Below are 13,065 nucleotides of genomic sequence, written 5' to 3'. Positions count from 1 at the left end.
GGATGCGGAGAAAGAGGAACACTCCTCCATTGTTGGTGGGATTGCAGACTGGTAAAACCATTCTGGAAATCAGTCTGGAGGTTCCTCAGAAAATTGGACATTGAACTGCCTGAGGATCCATCTATACCTCTCTTGGGCATATACCCAAAAGATGCCCCAACATATAAAAAAGACATGTGCTCCACTATCTTCATAGCAGCCTTATTTATAATAGCCAGAAGCTGTAAAGAACCCAGATGCCCTTCAACAGAGGAATGGATACAGAAAATGTGGTACATCTACACAATGGAATATTACTCAGCTATCAAAAACAATGACTTTATGAAATTCATAGGCAAATGGTTGGAACTGGAAAATATCATCCTGAGTGAGGTAACCCAATCACAGAAAAACACACATGGTATGCACTCATTGATAAGTGGCTATTAGCCCAAATGCTTGAATTACCCTAGATGCCTAGAACAAATGAAACTCAAGACGGATGATCAAAATATGAATGCTTCACTCCTTCTTTAAAAGGGGAACAAGAATACCCTTGGCAGGGAATAGAGAGGCAAAGATTAAAACAGACACAGAAGGAATACCCATTCAGAGCCTGCCCCACATATGGCCCATACATATACAGCCACCCAATTAGACAAGATGGATGAAGCAAAGAAGTGCAGACCAACAGGAGCCGGATGTAGATCGCTCCTGAGAGACACAGCCAGAATACAACAAATACAGAGGCGAATGCCAGCAGCAAACCACTGAACTGAGAATAAGACCCCCGTTGAAGGAATCAGAGAAAGAACTGGAAGAGCTTGAAGGGGCTTGGGACCCCATATGTACAACAATGCTAAGGAATCAGAGCTTCCAGGGACTAAGCCACTACCTAAAGACTATACAAGGACTGACCCTGGACTCTGACCTCATAGGTAGCAATGAATATCCTAGTAAGAGCACTAGTGGAAGGGGAAGCCCTGGGTCCTGCTAAGACTGAACCCCCAGTGAACTAGATTGTTAGGGGGAGGGCGGCAATGGGGGGAGGATGGGGAGGGGAACACCCATGAAAAAGTGGAGGGGGGAGGGGGATGTTTGCCTGGAAACCGGGAAAGGGAATAACACTTGAAATGTATATATGAAATACTCAAGTTAATAAAAAAAAAGAAAGAAAGAAAGAAAGAGAGAGAGAAAGAAAGAAAGAAAGAAAGAAAGAAAGAAAGAAAGAAAGAAAGAAAGAAAGAAAGAAAGAACTTGGAAAACATGAGTTCAAGAATATATAAGCAGGATTTCTCAAGTATCCCAAATATAAAGATGTAATATGAATTGTATGATGGGCTATACAGACCTGAAAGAGCAGAGGCAACCATACTAATGAGACTGTAAGAGAAAAGGAATAGTTAATAAAATAAGGTTTATGGTTCAAGTAATAAAGGAGTACCAGGAAGTGAAAGAGAGGTGATGATCTCAAGGCAGGATTCCACCCGGCTAAATTTACTGTTTGTTGTTTGTGTTTAAATAGGCAGGCAGATCTCTGAGTTCAAAGCAAATCTACAGAGCAAGTTCCAGGACAGCCAAGCTAAGGTAATTAAGGAGATGGAAAATAGAAAGCTAAGTGTTTCACATAAAAATAGCCTATATGTCCAGATTTGACAACTACCACTGCTGTGCCCAGCAAATGGTATAGGACTTGCTGGGTTAAAAAGAGGTACTTTTTGTCTTTTTCTAAGAATCAAGGGTTCGAAGTCATAAAAAGCTGACTTGTGGAAAAATCAAAAGAGAACTTGTGGTAAATGACTGAATTAATAAGCAAATAAAAGATTGGGCTTTGGTCATTGGCAAGAGCAAAGCTATCTAAAGATCTAAAGCAGCTTTTTAAAGAATATTTAATGTAATTATATTTTAATTTACAATAATTTCATATTTCACAATAGTTAATTGCTTTTGGCATGAAAGAGACATGTCTTCAGGATGAATTTCTACTTTTGTTGTTTTTCTTTCTTTTATTGGATATTTTTATTTACATTTCAAATGTTATCACCCTTCTTGGTTTCCCCTCCCAAAACCCGTTATTTCATCCCTGCTTCTATGAGGGTGCTTCAAACAAAACTACCCAGTCTCTCCCTCCTCCCTGCCCTGGTAATCATCTACACTGGGTCATCAAGCCTTCAGAGGACCAAGGGCCTTTCCTCCTACTGATGCCCAATTCTGGCAGAGCTTCTCAGATGACAGCTATATCAGGCTCCGGTCAGCTTGCACTTCTTGGCATCAGCAATAGTGTCTGGGTTTGGTGTCCGTATATGGGATGAATCCCAAGGTGGGGCATTCTCTGGATGACCTTTCCTTCAGTCTCTGCTCCACAGTTTGTCTCCATATTTCCTCCCTTGAGTGTTTTGTTTCTTTTTCTAAGAAGGACTGAAACAAGCGCGTTTTAGTCTTCCTTCTCCTTGGGCTTCATATGATCTATGAATTTTTTCTTAGGTATTCCATGCTTTTGGGCTGATATACACTTATCAGTGAGTGCATACCAGGTGTGTTCTTTTGTGATTGTGTTACCTCACTCAGGATGCTATTTTCTAGTTCCATCCATTTGCCTAAGAATTTCATGAAGTCCTTGTTTTCAATAGCTGAGTAGTACTCCATTGTATAAATGTACCACATTTCTGTATCCATTCCTCTGTTGATGGAAATCTGGGTTTTTCCAGCTTCTGGCTATTGTAAATAAGGCTGCCAAAACATAGTGGAGCATGTGTCCTTGTTATATGTTGTAGCATATTTTGGATATATGCCCAGGAGTAGTAAAGCTGAGTCCTCAGGTAGTACTCAACAGATGCAAGATAGAAATAATCCCATGCATCCTATAAGATCATCATGGACTACGGCTGGTCTTTAATAGCAACAAAAACAGCAGAAAGCCCACAAACACATGGAAGCTGTTTTTCTGTGATTTAGAAAATGTATAGATGAGATTATATGTTATGAATTTCAATATGTCTTTTCAATTATCTGATAAATAATTCTACACACTTTTTCTGTAGCCTTTGTCCAAGGTTTAGCAATCAAATCTGAAGTGACATTATATGTTTTTGTCTCAGTAATTTTTAAGTGGTTATTAATCTTTTTACTGTGTTCCTCACCATAGAAAATCCCATTCTTAGATTCTAAATTAGAATTTCCAAAGTTTTCCTGCAGAGTGTTAGTTTCTCCAAGTGTTAGTTTGTATTTAATCAAAAATAGGTTCTAAAGAACAATTCATTTTTCTACAACTTATTTGCTTACATAGTCATTTCTAAATGTACATGAATGTGCATATGTGTAATTTTCATCTTCTAGACATTATGCTCTGAACAACAGCCAAGTTGAAAGCTTTTTCTATATTGGTGATTCTTGGGCTCAGCACTTAGCTCCTGAATGGAGAGTGCTTGTCTGCATGCTGAAGTTACTTTTCAGAGTCCCTTGATATTTAGCACAGACCCAATGTCTGCTCAGTAGATTCCAGTAACAGTGGAAAATGCTGCCAAACACCACCAAACATGTTCGGTGGAGCAAAATTGAATTCAGTAGAAAATCATTGCCCTATGTAGACAAAGTTTAGCCCTCTATAAACAATGCAAATTGTTTCCCATTCAGGTTGGAAATCAGGCACAGGAGTTGGAATGTTCCTGTATTTTTATCATTGTTGTAAGATCTCAGTGATGATATCAGAAGACAGAAAATGTTAAATACACACAGCACAGGCTGGCTGATTTCTCTAGTGTGCCACTCTCGTGTACTCCTAACGTCACTGCAGTTCACCAATAAATAAAATAATATTTTATACTAAAAGAATGAAAATTCCTTTTGAATATTTTGTGGTTTATATTTAACTGGACTTCTTACAATTACAAGTACTTAAAGATTTCTCATATTTTTAAATTTACTGGAGAGTCGTCACTACATCTGCAGTTTAAAGTAAAGTCAGTATCTGGCACATTCAGATTGGCCAGCCTGTCATAAATCCTGACTCCTAGTTACAAATTTACACCACAATGGAAAATTCTAAGTTCACTAAAGCCCATTTAAAGTTCAGTTAATTTACTTTTTACTTTTGTGCTTCTGTATGTAGGTATTGCATGAGAATATGGTTACCTATGAAGGCTAGAAAAGAGTGCCAGATTTCCTTTCACTAAAGTTATAAATAGTTGTGAGACACTGAATGTGGGTGCTGTGAATCAAACTCCAACCTTTTTCAAGAGCAGCAAGATCTATTAAGTTATGAGCTATCTAGTAAGTCTCTGTTTCTAATTCTTTTCAGTTTAATTTCTGATAAGTCCACTATCTGAGGACAATATATTAAATAGATTTTTGGAAGTAGGAGTTGGAATAGGAGCTTGCTCTGTCCACTCTGTGCATCACAGTACCTCCAGGAATGGTGCATCCCCCCGGGGTGAATAAAAGTGGTTTAAAATCAGAAGGAAAAAAAAGCTTCTTCAATTCCTACTCACCCATTAGGAATGTTATCATAAAAATCTGGAGTCAAGAAACTTATATTCAGAATTTCCACAAAAATTCAAGAAATTAAATGTTTAGGGAATATAACAATTAACAAATTCACAAATTAACTGAAACAACAGCTTTCAAAAATAGATATACATAGACAAGTTTAAAAATGTTCAATGTTCCTAGGAATCGGGGGAATGCAAATGAAAAGGACGTTGAGATTCTACTTACCATGTTAGGAATGACTGTCATCAAAAAATTTGACAACAAATGCCTGAGAGAAAATGAAGAGAAAGGAATCTTTATCCACTATTGATAGGGAAGCAAATTAATGCGTCATTATGGGAATTAGTTTGGAGATTTCTTGAAAAGAAATGAAAAATAAAACTACCATGTGACACAGCTATTTCACTGGGCTTCTACCCAGGAAACACCATACTTCACCAACGAGATCTGAACTTCTGTGTTTATCATTGTTTTATTTACTATAACAAAGAAATGAAATCAACTTTGATATTCATTAAAAGACAAATGGTCAATAGAAATGTAGGGCTCATGTATACTTGAATATCACTCAACTCTAACAAATACTAAATTAATTTCTGCAGAAAAGTGGGTGAACATAAAATATGTATTATTAAACATAGTGATACAATCTTAAAAATAAAAAAATAACAGTATTTGTCCCTCATATGAAGAATCTAGCCAGTCAAATATATAAAAATTATACACATGGACACACATGAATAGATAACCCAACAAATGCTAAATAAAAGGAAATGGACTAAATTCATGTAAGGGACATGGTTAGGAAAAAGGATATAAAGTGAATCGTCTTGCTAGTTGCATTTCTTCCATGGATTTCTTATTTTTAATGGAAATATTTGCAATACTAAAAGTATAAAATATAATATGACACTCCAAAGCTTCTCATCTGAATGTCTATTCTAAGATAGAAACTCATTATATTTTATCGATTGTGGACATAGTTAATATTGGTATGTGATGCTTTTATTTATTTGCCAGGATTATTTTAAATAATAAAATTTATAAAATTTACAAAGGAAGCTTCTCTCCCCAAGGTAAAGAACAACCCAATTTATGAATATTAACATGAATATTTAGAAGACAAAAATAAGAATGATTAGTAAAAAACAAATCTATCAGGTCCTACCCAAAGGCTTCTGAACTCCAGAGCTACCAGATTCTGATTAAGATCACAGTATCATAGTAGGAATGGGATTCCCTCCTATGGAGCATGTTTCAAAGCCAAAGAGACAGTTCATAGGTTCCACACATGGTTTGATCTATTAATGTACTAGCAGGTACATCTTACCGGGCATATCAGTATTGTAGCAAGGACCAGTGCTGGGTAAGATTATTGACACTTTATTCCCACTCCATTCTGCACCCATTAGAAAGGAAGTCCCCTTTTCAGTTCAAACTGAAATTCTCTATATCTTCTGATTCTTCCTTCTTTTCCCTCAGATTTCTTACTATGCAAATTATCCTACTTAAGCTTGGTTGTTCAGATTTCTTATTTATCCTTCCTCTATTTTCAACCTCCCTTTGTTCACTCTTATTGACTTGAATATTGACAGTACCCTTTGCTGACTAGTTTTCTCTGAAGTCCTTTGTATATAGAGCTTCTGTGAAAATGAATCTTCAAAGTCAATATAAATGGGTTTGGGATATATATATATATATATATATATATATATATATATATATATATATATATATATATATATCAGAGAGAGAGACAGAGAGACAGAGAGAGAGAGAGAGATGTTTATCCAAACGGTGCTTCCAGGGAGATTTTCCAGAACAGGGAAGACAATATAATATGACTGTCAGTTTTCTATCTCATTGGCTAAGATCTCAAATTGAAAAACAAAAGAAGAGCAAGTGAGGGCAAGCATTCATTTCTTGATGCTCCCTGATCTACAGAGCGAGAGAAATATTGCACCATCTCTGTGTACAGCAGCTTCCACTGCCAAATCTTCTCTAACTGTGAGCCAAAATAAACCATCCTTCCCTTAGGTTGCTTCATGTCAGGTATTTGTTCATAGCAATGGGAAAATTCAATAACATAGCTTCCAAAAATAACTTTCTAAAATAGTGCCCATATTGAACTTATGAACATAAAACATATTGTTGGCTGTTCACTATGTGCTAGCAACTGTGATATACATTGGATGTAAAGTAACTTGAGAGGATGGACATGAACTTCTTTTCAAATTAAATATATATTTAACTGGAGAGCTAGCTTTTAAAAAAGAAAATAGATTAATATACAGATGAAAGATAATGCATTATTACAATGCAATAAGCTGAGCTTCTGAGATAGAGTTTAAGCTAAGAATCAAAGAGAAGCACATTCTAGACAACATTCCTTAGAAGCACTTCAGATGGGATATGTGAGTTGAAGACTGAAGGAAGCAATACTAATCTCCCAATGAGCATCATAAACATTTTGGACTGGAATTTGTGTTTACAGAAGTACATATCTGAATAAAGTATTTCTCCAAGGATGCTGTTATTACTGCACCTGCAGGCCAAACACAAGTTGATGTCAGGATAGAGAGGAAAGTTATGCTATGTGAGAAGGACCAGCCATAGTTAGAATATGTAGGGAAGACTGAGATGCTCATCAGTTCTTAGTATTCAAAAATGCTGAACCAATGATTCCCCTGGTATGAGAAAAATGGAAATTTTGGTGACAGAATAAATGTGCCTCTTGTTCAGGAGGTACAGAACCCAGAGGCAGATCTATAGATCTCAGAGAAGCTACTGCCTCAATAGTACATCTTGCATAGAAAGGAGAAAAACCTGTAAACAACAGCATCTGGACATAGTTTTCTTGCTCTCCTGTTTAATTATATAAGGAATATATTTCATGCCACCTTCTGCATTCCTAAAACTCATGCCAAATAGTTCCTGTGTCCTCCATCATTTCAAACCTAGATAGCAGTATATTTAGTGAAAAATATAATTACTTCAAGGAAAATACACTAAAATTTCATCATGCTGGTTAATGAATGATTCAAGAATAATGTGTTCTCATCGTTGGGGGGAATGTGAAATCCCTGAGCAACTCATGTGCTTGGTATTGTTGATAACTTATGAGTTAAAGTGGATGAACAGCAGTAAGGACTACAAGAAGAACATGAAATTCTATGAGAGAAAAACAATGGTGATTTTATACACTGATACACAGGTTACAATGGTAGTTCATAATCATTTTCTGCAGTTCTTTCCTGAAGAATAAGCACAAGTTTCCTGATTTTATATCCTAATTGCAAAACAGCAACAACAATAAAAATGTTTCTATATCCACAGTAGTGGTTCTTAACTCAGAAAACTTGTTTTAACCACTGAAAGAAATGTGAATAATCCCATTCTTGTTCATCATAGCCAGAAGTTATATTTCAATTTATAGTTGTGTTTCAGCTATTGGACAAAACATCAGAGAGCCAGGCTTTCAGGAATATAGTCCTAAATATTTGAGTGCTCTCACTTACAATGATTTATTTTCTTTTTCTGGGTATTGGAAAATAAAAAGTTACTACAAGATATAGCTATACCACTCTTGGGCATAGGACCCCAACCAACAAAAAGTCCATCCTATCAACAAATACATTTGCTCAATCATATTCACAGTGATTTATTCACAATAGCCAGAAACAGGAAACAACCTTGTTCTTCCTCAACCCAATAATGGATAATAAAATGTGGTATATTTATACAACAGATTATTACTTAGCAGTTGGGGAAAGTGACATCAGGATATTTGCAAGCATATGAATGGGAAAAGAAGAAGAATGGAAAAAAGGAAACATTCTAAGCAAAGTAATCCAGACCCCAGAAAAAAACCAAACATGATATGTGCTCTCTTACAAATGAATATTAGCTGTTAAATAAAGGATAATCACACTGCAATCCATAGATGCAGACAGGGTTTTCAGAGGAAAATCTAGGGGGAACACATAGAATCCCTGAGAAGGGGGAAATAGAATATTTGTGGGTGTGGATGGGGACTGGAACAGGAGGAATCACATGGGCAGGAGGGATGGAGAGAGAGTACCATACTTGGAGATGACTGAAAGAGTTGGCCATTTAGGGTGCAGCATGGAGGGATGTAGGATAGAGCAGAAGTAACTTCCTAGAACCTGTAAGATTGACTCTATTAAAAACTCTTAGTAATAGATAGAGGATAAAGACCCTGAGCCAGCAATCTTCTCTAACCAGGTAGGCTCCCAATGATAAGAATGAGAAACCAAACCAGCCACAAAATCTTTAACCCACAATGTGTTCTGCTAGAAAGATGCTCCACTACTTGGATAATAATAATGGCTCAGAGTGACCAAACAACTAATATAACCTGAAGCCCACACCGGGAGAAGAAGCGCTAGACTAGATTTGCCAGGATCTTGAAGCTGCATGACTCACAGACATATAGAGACACAGATTACAAAAAAAAAATCAATGCTACATTCAGAGATTGGTGCCTAGTCCACTTATCATCATGGAGGGTTACTCTACCAGCTGAAGAGAGCAGATACACAGACCCACAGTTAAATATTAGGCAATGCTGAGGAAACTCCACAGAAGATGGGAGGAAGGATGGTAGGATCCAGAGATGTTGGGGATATTGGCATAGCATTCCCACAGAGTCAAGTAAACAGAACATATAAGGGCTTACAGAGAAAGAAGCAGCAACCAGAGAGCCTTCATGATTCTGGCCTAGGCACTCTTAAGCTATAGTTCTTTAGCTTGGGGTTCTATTTGGACTCCTAACAAGGGGAGGCAGGGTATCTCTGACTCTTTGATGTGTGACCTTCTTCCTCCTTCTGAGTTGCCTACTCCAGCCTTGATATGAGGGTTTGTGCCTAATCATTGCATTCTGTCATATTGAGTTTGGTAGATATTCCTGATATGTCTGTTCTTTTCTGAAGGGAAAATGAAGGAGCAGTCAATCTAGGTGGAGAGAAGATTGGGGGTACACTGGGAGATGGGAAAGGAGGGGAAGTTTGAGCTGCAATGTATTGTATGTAAAAGTAATATGAGAAATTCTTTTAAATAGTTAAAATGGTGGGCTGGAGAGATGGATCAACAGTTAAGAGTGCTGACTCCTCTTTTAGAGGTCCTCAGATCACTTCCTAGAAACCACATGGTGGCTCACAACCATCTGCCCTCTTCTGGTGTGTCTGAAGAGAATGACAGTGTATACACATACTTTTAAAAAAATAAATCTTTAAAAAAGTTAAGATGGTAAAGAAATGCATAATTAATTAAAATAGTTGTTTCAGTTAGGATTATACTTCTGTGAATAGACACCATGATCAAGGAAAGTCTTATAAAGAATTGGGGCTGGCTTACAGGTTCAGAGATTCAATCCAATATCATCCAAGCAGGAGCACGACAGCTTCCAAACAGGTACATTGAATGAGTATCTGAGAGTTCTACATCTTCATCTAAAGGTTGCAAGTGGAATTCTGCCAGGCAGTGAGGACTGGGGTATTAAAGCGTATACCCACAGGAACACACCTACTCCAACAATACCACAACTAATAATAGAGCCACTCCCTGGGCCAAGCATATACAAACCATCACATTCCACTAGCTGGCCCCCATAAGCTTATTCAAACATTTGAGTCTACGGGGCCATACATAAACATAGCATAATGCAAACTACATTTAGTACAACTTCCAGAGTCTCCATAGTCCATAGCAGTATCAACAATGTTAAAAGTCAAAAGTTCAAGGTCTTTTCCGCAATTCATCAAATCACTTAAATGTAATCCCCAAAGCAAGACAAGAAACCACCTGGACAAACTCCAAGCTCTGCATCTCCATGCCTGATATCAAAGCAGTCCCCAGATCCTCAACTCCCTTTTCATCTTTTTTGGTCTCAACAAACTTCTTTTATTGGGTTGTTTCCACTCCCTGTTAGCAGCTGTTAAGGACAGTTTCCATTCCCCTGTAGATATCATATGACTTGGGCAACTCAAACATCTTGGGATCTCCAAGTCAACGTCAATGTTATGGCTTACTGTTTCGATGTTTGGAATCCACATATGATCTTCTGGGCTCCTCCAAAGGGCTAGTTTCAGCTCTGCCCTGTGTAGCACTCTAAGCTCAGGTTGATCGACTACACTGCTGCTGCTGCTGCTGCTGCTGCTGCTGCTGCTGCTGCTGCTGCTGCTGCTGCTGCTGCTGCTGCTGCTCTTGGTGATCTTTCCATGGTACCGGCATCTCTAATACACTGAGGTCTTTCCCTGCAACTACTCTTTACCAATAACCTCTCATAGGCTCTCTTTGTAGTGCCAAGCCACAACTTCTTTGCATAAACTCTTCACTCCTGGGTTGTCAACTGCAACTGAACGGTACTTACACAAATGGACTTCCATGGCCTCTGACAGTGCCAAGTCCCAGCTGCTCTTCATGACCCTGTCATACTTTTAAAACCATTACCACCTTGGTGATTCTTACATATTAACAAGTACAGCTGCAGCATAAGGTACAATCTTTGCTATTTCTGGAACACAGTTTCTTTGTGCTCTCAGAAAACATTACTTAGATGATTTTACCTCATTGATGCTGGTCTCTTCTTAATCACCACTAATTTCTTAGCTCCAGTTAACCAACATCAATTGTTCCAATAGTCTCCCTCTCCTCTTGACTATAAAGTCAGAGACACATGGCTGAAGTTGCAGAGTTCTGCTGCTTGCAGAAGCTGGAGCATAGCAGCCCTTGTTTTATTGCATTATCACTAGTTTTCTCTTTTCCAACTACTTCACTTTCTAAGCATGGCTGTCCTGGATCTTGGTCTGTGATTCAACTTTGAATTCAGAGATATGCATGCCTGTCTCCTAGGATTAAATGTGCATAATACCATGTTTGTATCTAAACTTGGGTAGGTAGGATACTACCTACCTGGTGCCGCAAAGTCTACCCACTTAATTTGTTATCTCCTTGAACACAGGATTCAGCTCCATTTCACTTGCTGATACCTCTTTTATACTCAAACCATAAGTTTTATATTTTTTTCTTTTCTCAATTTACTACACTTGTTTAAAATGCACTTCATGATACTTAAACAGAGAACAAAGTCTATGATGGGCATTTCTGAAACTTCCTTGGTCAATCCAATTAATCTGAGTCTCTTCACCTTAGCCTTAAGCAAACTGTGTATACAAGGGCCAAAGTGGCCACATTCTTCACCAAAATATCACAAAAACAGTCTCTAGGCCACATATTGACATTCTCTACTGAAACCTCTTAATACAGGTCTGATCAATTTAAATCACTCTTTGTAACAGTCTTCCATATTCCTCCTAGGATAACCCATTAATCCTCATTTAAAGCATTCCACTGCTTTCCAAATCCAAAGTTCCAAAATCCATATTCTCCACAAAGGCATGATCAGGCCTTTTACAGCAATTCACCTGTCCCTGGTACTAGCTTCTTTCTTAGTTAGGGTTTTTCTTCTGTGAACAGACACCATGACCAAGAAAAGTCATATAAAGTACAACATTTAATAGAGGATGGTTTACAGGTTAGAGGTTTAGTCCATTATCATCAAGACAGGAGCATGACAGCATTCAGACAGGTATGGTGCAGGAGGAGCTAAGAGTTCTACATCTGAAGGTTGCTAGCAGAATATTTCCTTCCAGGAAGCTAGGACTAGGGTATTAAAGCCCTTACCCACAGTGATATACCTACTCCAACAAAGTCACACCTCCACTCTCTGAGCCAAGCATATACAAATCATCAAAACAGTATATGAAGTGATTGGGTAGCTCACTGCAATTTTATTGTTAGCCATTTATAAAGTTATAAAAAAATATTTATTTTATATTATGTGTAAGGTATTTTGCCCTGCACTATAGCCGGTGCCTTTATTAGTACCCACAAAATCCAGAGAGAGTAACAGGTCCCCTAGAAGTACAGTTACAGATAGTGGTAAGCCACCACATGGGTGGGTTCTGGAAATAGAATTTGGGTTGTCTTAAATAATAGTGGGTACTCTCTACCATTGGGCCTTCTCTCCAGACCATTTATTCCATTATTAATAAATAAAAATAGTCTTCTATGATCATACAAGTTGTACATAATTTATTATGTTGACTGGAATAGTAAATTTTCACCATCTTTTACTCATACTCTCTACTCTCTATGAAAAATAAAAGGAAATTAATGACATGTTTGTTATGTAATAGACTTTTTGTCATTGGAATCTTCTTCCTAATCTCTAAACATCTAAGTTTCAGTCAAGAAGTAGTTAAAATTTAGAATTAGAAAAATGTATTTGGAGTAAGAAATGCAATGTTAGTTTTCAATTTTCTTTTTTTTTTTTGTTTTTTTATTGGTTACCTTATTTACATTTTATATATTATCTCCCTTCCCAATTTCCCTTCCACAAGTCCCCTTCCCCTCTCCTTCTCCCTGCCTTGGTCCTCTGCTACATATTCAGCTGGAGCCTTGAGTCCCCTCTCTGTGTACTCTTTGGTTGGTGATTTAGTCTTGGGGAGCTTTGAGGAGAGGGTCTGGTTGATTGATATTGTTGTTCTTCCCATGGGGTTGCAAACCCCTTTAGCT

The 13,065-nt window shown here is 37.6% G+C and overlaps 1 long non-coding RNA gene and 1 pseudogene across 1 annotated transcript in view; one reads left to right on the top strand and one right to left on the bottom strand.

Annotated features, from left to right (window-relative positions):
• LOC147996302 (uncharacterized) overlaps window positions 1-13,065 on the bottom strand; it is a 130,565-nt gene that overhangs the window by 72,098 nt on the left and 45,402 nt on the right. The gene's annotated exons all lie outside the window — the stretch shown is intronic.
• Window positions 4,225-4,404, top strand: LOC120101104 (U2 spliceosomal RNA; annotated as a pseudogene).

Source organism: Rattus norvegicus, chromosome 2 (genome assembly GCF_021556685.1).
Source record: "Rattus norvegicus strain SHRSP/BbbUtx chromosome 2, alternate assembly SHRSP_T2T, whole genome shotgun sequence".
NCBI classification, from domain to species: Eukaryota; Metazoa; Chordata; class Mammalia; order Rodentia; family Muridae; genus Rattus; species Rattus norvegicus.
The sequence above is the reverse complement of the archived record's forward strand: the minus strand, read 5'-3'. Positions and strand labels throughout refer to the sequence as shown.